Raw genomic sequence first — 7144 nt, 5'->3', positions numbered from 1 at the left:
CAAACACCATAAACATAGGTACCCCAAGCAGGGTGATATTGTTCTTCTAGATGAAAGAGATGACATCCTTTTTCTTGATGTTCTTGACCACCTCTGTTTCCACCCACTTGGTGAAATAATCCACAGCCACCAAAATATAGCGTTTTGCGCCTGGTGTAGGCGTATAAGGACCTAAAATATCCATGCCCCATTTAGCGAACGGGACTGGGCTGTGGATTGCCGTCAGGTCAGTAGCCGAATGATGGATTAGCTAGCCAAAGACACTTGTCACATTTTTTAACAAACTCCATGGCATCTGACTCAAGAGTGGGCCAAAAGTAGTGCCGCCTAGGTCTGACGGCCAAGGATCTGCCTCCTATGTGAGAGGAGCTGTATCCCGCATGCAAATCTTCGAGAACTTCTTTCCCCTTTTCTGGGGTAACACACTTCAGTAGAGGTTTCAAAAAACCTGCTTTGAAGAGTTCTCCTTTCCTCATCTCGAAGTTTGCAGCACGCTTCTTCAGTACGGCCGCCTCTAGGGATGAATCAAGGAGCGTGTTGTCTGTCAAATATGCCCGGATGCCATCCATCCAGGTAAAGCTTTGGTCAAGAACTCTAATGGGCTCTTCATCAGATATACTCCTTTTTTCCATAACTTCCCAGAAGAATGACCGAGGCGTATCACAGGAGATGGAGGATGCCAATTTTGACAGAGCATCCACCTGGTTGTTCTCTGACCTCGGCACTTGACTTAAATGAAATTCTTCAAGTGTCCTAGCCTCAGCTTTGACTGCCTGCAAGTATTTGATCATAGCTGGATGGGTGGATTCATACTCCCCATGGTATTGGCTAACGACCAGCTGAGAATCTGAGCAGGCGTCAATTTTTGTTGCCCCTGCCGCCTTACACGTACAGATGCCGGCTAGCAGGGCTTCATATTCTGCCTCATTGTTTGAGGCTTGCAACTTGAACCGTAGTGCATATTCATATTTATCCCCTTCCGAAGATTGACAGATTACATTTGCACCACAACCGTTCATAGTAGAGCTCCCGTCTACATGCACCTTCCAAACCTGATCAAGGTTGTCTGGAGCAACCGGCCTTGTCATTTCGACAATGAAGTCGATAAACGCCTGACCCTTCACTGCCTTTCTTGATTCGTAGGTGATTTCAAGACTTTGCATCTCAATAGCCCATTTGAGCATTCTACCGGATGACTCTAAGGTTGTCATTGGCCGCTTGAGGGGTTGATCTTTATAGATCACCACCGGATGTGCCAAGAAGTATGGTTTCAACTTCTTTAAAGCCATGTACAGAGCAAGGCCAAAATTTTCAACCATAGGGTACCAGAGTTCAGCATTTCTAAGAACATGGCTAATGAAATAGACCGGGAGCTGAATGCCGTCTCTCTCAGCAAGGAGAAAGGCGCTGAGGGCATGATCTGAGACGGCTAGGTACATGTAGAGCGTCTCCTTTGGCAGAGGGCTAACAAGCCTTGTCAATGAGTGTAAATGTTCTTTCAATTTCTAAAAGACCGCCTCAGCATCATCTCCCCATTCAAATCTCCGACTGAGGAATCTCCCAAGCGCAGCCAGACAACCTGTAAGCCTCTGAGCTTCCTTGATAGTGTGGGGTGACTTCATGTCAATCACCGTCTGTATCTTCTCGAGGTTAGCCTCTATCCCCCTTTGATCAATCGGGAATCCGAGAAACTTCCGAGACTCAACACCAAAAACACATTTTTTGGGATTTAACATGACATTATGCCGCCTGAGTGTGGTGATGGTTTCTCGGAGATCAGCAAGGTGATCCGCCTGTAGCTTGGATTTTACTATCATGTCATCAATGTACGCCTCTACATTCCTCCCAACCTAATTAGTGAAGACTATATTAATCATTCGTTGGAAAGTAGGAGGCGCATTCTTCAAGCCAAACGGCATCACAGTATAACATAATAACCCCTGATCAGTGACGAAGGGCGTCTTCTCTTGATCTTTTTTCAACAGGGGAATCTGATGGAAGCCGGAGTAAGCGTCCATAAAACTTATCAAGGCAAGCCCGGCTGTAGAGTCGACCAGACTGTCGATCTTTGGAAGCGGGTAACTGTCCTTTGGACATGCCTTGTTCAAGTCAGTGTAGTCTACACACATGCGCCAGGTACCATTTGGCTTCTTTACAAGCACCACGTTCGCAACCCAATCAGGGAAGTTACATGACCAAATGAACCCGGCGTCTAACAGCTTCTTCACCTCGGCAGCTGCCGCCTGACTTCTCTCCTCGCCGTGATTTCTTTTCTTTTGCCAGATGAGCCTCTTTTTAGGATCCACGGCGAGTTGTGGACAACAAGATCTGGGCTGATGCCTGACATCTCTTCCACTTCAAAGGCAAAAATGTCTTTGAATTCTTTCAGCAGAAGGTGCAAGTCTACACCCAACCTTTCAAAGGCAACCATCCCCACCTTAACAGTTCGCTCTAGACGGCTGTCGTCTAGAGGAATATTAATGTGCTCACCAGCCGGCTGGGGACGGAGATCATCATACCATTCCTCGATCAGTGATTGCTATTTCTTCTCCTTCTTCACCTCCACCAGCTGATCAATTTTTTCTTATCTTTGAAGCTGCTGGAGGGGGTGAATCAGGATCCTTGACATCGTCAAGGTCTATTGGCTCCTTCGGTTGTCTGGTTGCAATAGCCGTTGGTTTGACGTCTGAGAGGTAACACTCCCTGGCCGTCTTTTGATCCCCGTTCAGTGAGCCAACAGAGCCATCATCCTTTTCATACTTGAGAGGAATGAGAGCTGGGATGATGACGGCCTTGCACTCGTTAAGAGTGGGTCGACCAAGAATGATGTTATAGGCGATCAACTCTTTGACCACCAGAAATCGGACGATCATATGTCTCCCTTTTCCCTTGTGCCTCATCCGAATGGGTAGATCAATTTGTCCGACTGGGTGTACGACCCCTCCACCAAAGCCAATTAGTGGGATGAGGACGTCGCGCAGGTTGTTCAGCTTGTAGCTAAACTTGGACAGACACTTGTAGCTGATGAGATCAGAGGAGCTACCCGTGTCTATGAGGATTCGGCCAACCACTTGGTTGGCGACCTTACATTCAATGACGACTAGGTCGTCATGCGGTCGGCAGACTTGACCTCGATCCTTCTATGTGATGAGGACATTTGGGAATGTTCCGCTGGTAGACGCTTGTCCATCATTAGCCGAGTAAATCATCTTCTTCAGATGATCCTTGGTGCCTTGGATGGTCGGGCCACCGCATACGAATCCACCTGCTATAGTGTAGACCGGATCCCTTTCGGTGTCCGAGCTACTTGTTGGTTGGAAAGTCTTAGACGACTGCCCTAGATTCGTCTTAGAAGCCGCTTTGGACTTCACAACATAGGACTTCAGCAAGCCCTTGTCCGCCAGACGATCCAACGTCCGCTTGAGGCTATAGCAGTCGTTGGTGTCATGGCCTACTTCCTCATGGAAGTGACAAAATTTATTCTTATTCTGCGACTGAACGGAACTCTTCATAGGATTCGGCTTCTCAATGGCCAGCCAGTCCTTCAGCTCTGTAAAGATGGTGTAGCAGTCTTTATTGGATTCATACCATGAGACATACGGCTTGAATTCTTTCTTTTTCTTTATGGACGGCTGATCAGGCTCATCAACTGGCCAAACTTCTTTTCTCTTTTTTCTCTCTTCAGCTTTCTAAGCCGTCTGAGCAGACCGACTCTCTTTTTGCTTGTTAGACTTCTTGTAGTCTGACTGATGGCTCGACGAGTAGAGGTCGGTGGCTTGAATAAAGCTCTCCGCTTCTATCAACGCCTCTTGAAGGGTGAAGACCCTCTTTTGGATAAGGTCAAACTTAAAGGTAGACCCATCCTTCAGACCCTTGAAGAAGTCTGTATAGGCTACCTCGTTAGACAGCCCTTGGATCTGGATTCTCACTAGATTGAACCGCCTAACATAGGAGTAAAGCCCTTCTCTCTCTCCCTACGTTATGGTACTCAAGTCAAGACTTGTTTTCTTGGCAGGGATGTTCATTGAGAAGTTGGAGTCAAACAGGAACGCAAGCTTCCTGAAGCTGTCAATGCACCCGATTGGCAGGTTGCCGAACCATTGTTGGGCTATGCCCTTCAAGGTGGCCGGGAAGCAGTGATGCCACATAGCGTCCTCAAACCCCTACATGTGCATAAGGTTGGAGTAGGCCATGAGGTGGCCCTCCAGGTTGGAGGTGCCATCATAGTCACCAACCAACACATTTTTCTAAACCTTGGCCGGCTGTGCCGCCTCAGTTATCTCCTTGTTTAACGTAGAAGTCTGTTCACCAAGTTTAAGCAGACGGAGCTATCAGTCTGAAGGTTGGACATTGTGTGCTGCCTGACCCCCCAAGAGGGTCGGCTGCATGAAATGAGGAGAATACGGACCGTAGACCATAGGGGGTACGTACGGTGCATTCCCAATCATCTGAGGGCCAGAATGGACGGTATTCCCAATCATGTAAGGATAGAGTATTCCTTACGGATGTATTTTTGAAGATGTCTGGAAAGCTCGAGGTAGAGGCCAACTCAGACAGCTGCTGGTTTCGATCGATGACATGCCGAGCGTCGGTGTAAGTCTTTTCGCTCCCATCCGGCTGAACAGCACGGATGACCTTCCTTGTGTCCTTCTAGGGTAGAAGGATCCTTGTGATGTGGAGTAGGTTGCCTGTCCCTGACTAACTTCTTCCTCGCAGCTCGAGGAGATTATTTGGCCGGCTGACCCTTACTGGATCCAGCCGTTTTCTTTTCGATTAGGTCCTTTATCTCACCCTTGAAACTCGTCATGAATTTCATGAGCTCATCTCTGGTGACTGGGGCGTGACCTCTTGCCGATTGGATTTCCTCTTCCGGCTGCCCAGGGGCTTGCTTGTACCCACCTGATTGTCACCTCGTTCCAGGGTATCTCTAGGATGGAGGCGCTTGGAAATGAATGACTCATCTTTGTCCATGTAGGTTTCGACCTGAGGATCATCATCCTCCTGGTCTGTAAAGACCTCCAGCTGATGATCCTTGGGGTCAGGAGCTGGTACAGACTCTTGAACCATCTTTGAGGTATTCTCCCCGCAGACGGCGCCAAATGTTTTGGGTGTTTTTGTCCCTCGGAAGTGTTACAGCTTAGAGATTGATCTGATTGCGCCTGTACCTGCAAAACAACGGAGACTCCGGGTGGTAGGAGCTCCGCCTCCAACGATCAAGTTAGAACGCCTAGGAGAATGAAAAAGGTGCGGAAATTAAAGAGGATCTTCTGGGATTCTGAGATCAGGTGTTTTCTCTGATGTAAGAGAATGTAGAGTATGTTGTAATTAATTGTAGGTGTCCCCAAAATGGGGAAAATCTCCTTATTTATAGGGTCATTGGTAAATGTGCCCCTGATTAGGTCATTTTGACCATATTCTGTTGGGCTACGCCGAATTACGGCTTTCTCGGGATTTGGGCCCTTAAAGGCCGTGTTTTCTCCCACATTCTGGGAATGACACTTGTTAAATGGGGATTGGTCCAATTTGGACTAATCGGGGTATGACACGTGTCACGATCCAGTCGTCCCACGTGGCATGAGTAAAATTACCCAAAACATACGGTATTCAGGTTTTCTTGAAAACCGTCAAGATTCATCTTTATCTTTGCTTAACAACTAAGAACGAGATATTTTAGGTGCCGTTTCCGCTATTCCGGAATAATTTCAGGGTTTTTATTATATATTAATCGGGCTTAATTAGTAAATAACATGAAATGAATTAAAAGGGTTTGGGCTAGGATGTGAGTTGGACCGAGTTTGAATAAATGACTTGACTGATTTGTTGACTAAATATAGGTTTTAAGCACTTTCGAGATTAAATACTTGACCCAACCAATAATGGCGATGAAAGTTGTTCATCATTGGGTTTGGTTTTGGTGAGACATTTTTAGGTGTCTACAGTTGTATGTACAAGTTGCGGATCCAAAGGGTATATAGAGGTATAATTGTACTCACATTGTCCTCCCCAAATAAGAAAAATAAAAAAAAATAAAGAGACATGCTATTATGTTAATAAGTATATATAACTGGTATCTTAAGTCTTAACATGCAACCAAGAGAAAACGAAAAGAGATCACAACTTTAGATAACAGACTGTTACAACCCTACGTCACTTCTGTCAAACTCAACTTTTTATGTATTTGCTTTATTTTCTTATTATCCAAAACACTCATATATTTTAGTTTTGAATTTTTTTTTTTAAAAAAAACTTTGGTATTACTTATAGTACGTAAAACTTGAACATAAAGCACTATTATCAGATAAGAGTATCAACTAATTATCTTGCTTTATGTATTTCATATTGTTAATATTTTATGGTTTCCTAATGTTAAATTACCTTAAATTTATATAAAAATTAAGAGCTTTTGAATCATTAGTTCTAACTTAGTAATCTCATCTGTAAACTTTATATTTTCTCTCCTTTAACACAAAAACTTTATGTTTCAATACTTTATCCATAGTATTAAAATCACAACTTATTGTAGAAACTTCATCTATTAATGTGAAAATAGGTGCAACCTCAAATTGATTTATTCTAATTACTCTGACCATGCTACTTGCATCACTTTCAAGAACTACAAAATAGCCTAAACTCTTTTCTAAAATCACCCATATCTTTATGAAAGGTTATACTATATTTTTTTTATTTATTTTACAAGTATGATTCTAGGTGATTATCAATCAGTTAGTAGAAAATACTATACAAATAACATAAAAAGTTTCTCTTAAAATTCAATAAACAATCGGGCATCGCACAGGCATAAAACTAGTAATATATATACGGAATATATATATGTAGGGTTTTTTATTTTTTTATTTTTTTATTTTATTTTTTAAAGATAATAAGAAAGACCCTATTGAGCTGACACCTCTTTTAGGTTTAGCCAATCCAGCTCCGCAGGTCATCGCTTAGAGGAGGAGGTAAGAGAATCCCCCTACTCCCAAGCGTTTTGTAGTTGTTGGGATTTAAAGTTGTGACCTTAAAGTCACAAGATGAGTTCCCCACTAACTCCACCAATGTTTGCTTGGTAATATATATGTAGACTACAGAGTAAGTTTTTATCAAGTACATAAGAAGTTGTATGTTCCGCACTTCCACTAAACGT

The sequence above is a fragment of the Chenopodium album genome, chromosome 17 (assembly GCF_948465745.1).
Source record: "Chenopodium album chromosome 17, dcCheAlbu1.1, whole genome shotgun sequence".
NCBI lineage: Eukaryota > Viridiplantae > Streptophyta > Magnoliopsida > Caryophyllales > Amaranthaceae > Chenopodium > Chenopodium album.
Note: the sequence above shows the minus strand (reverse complement) of the source record.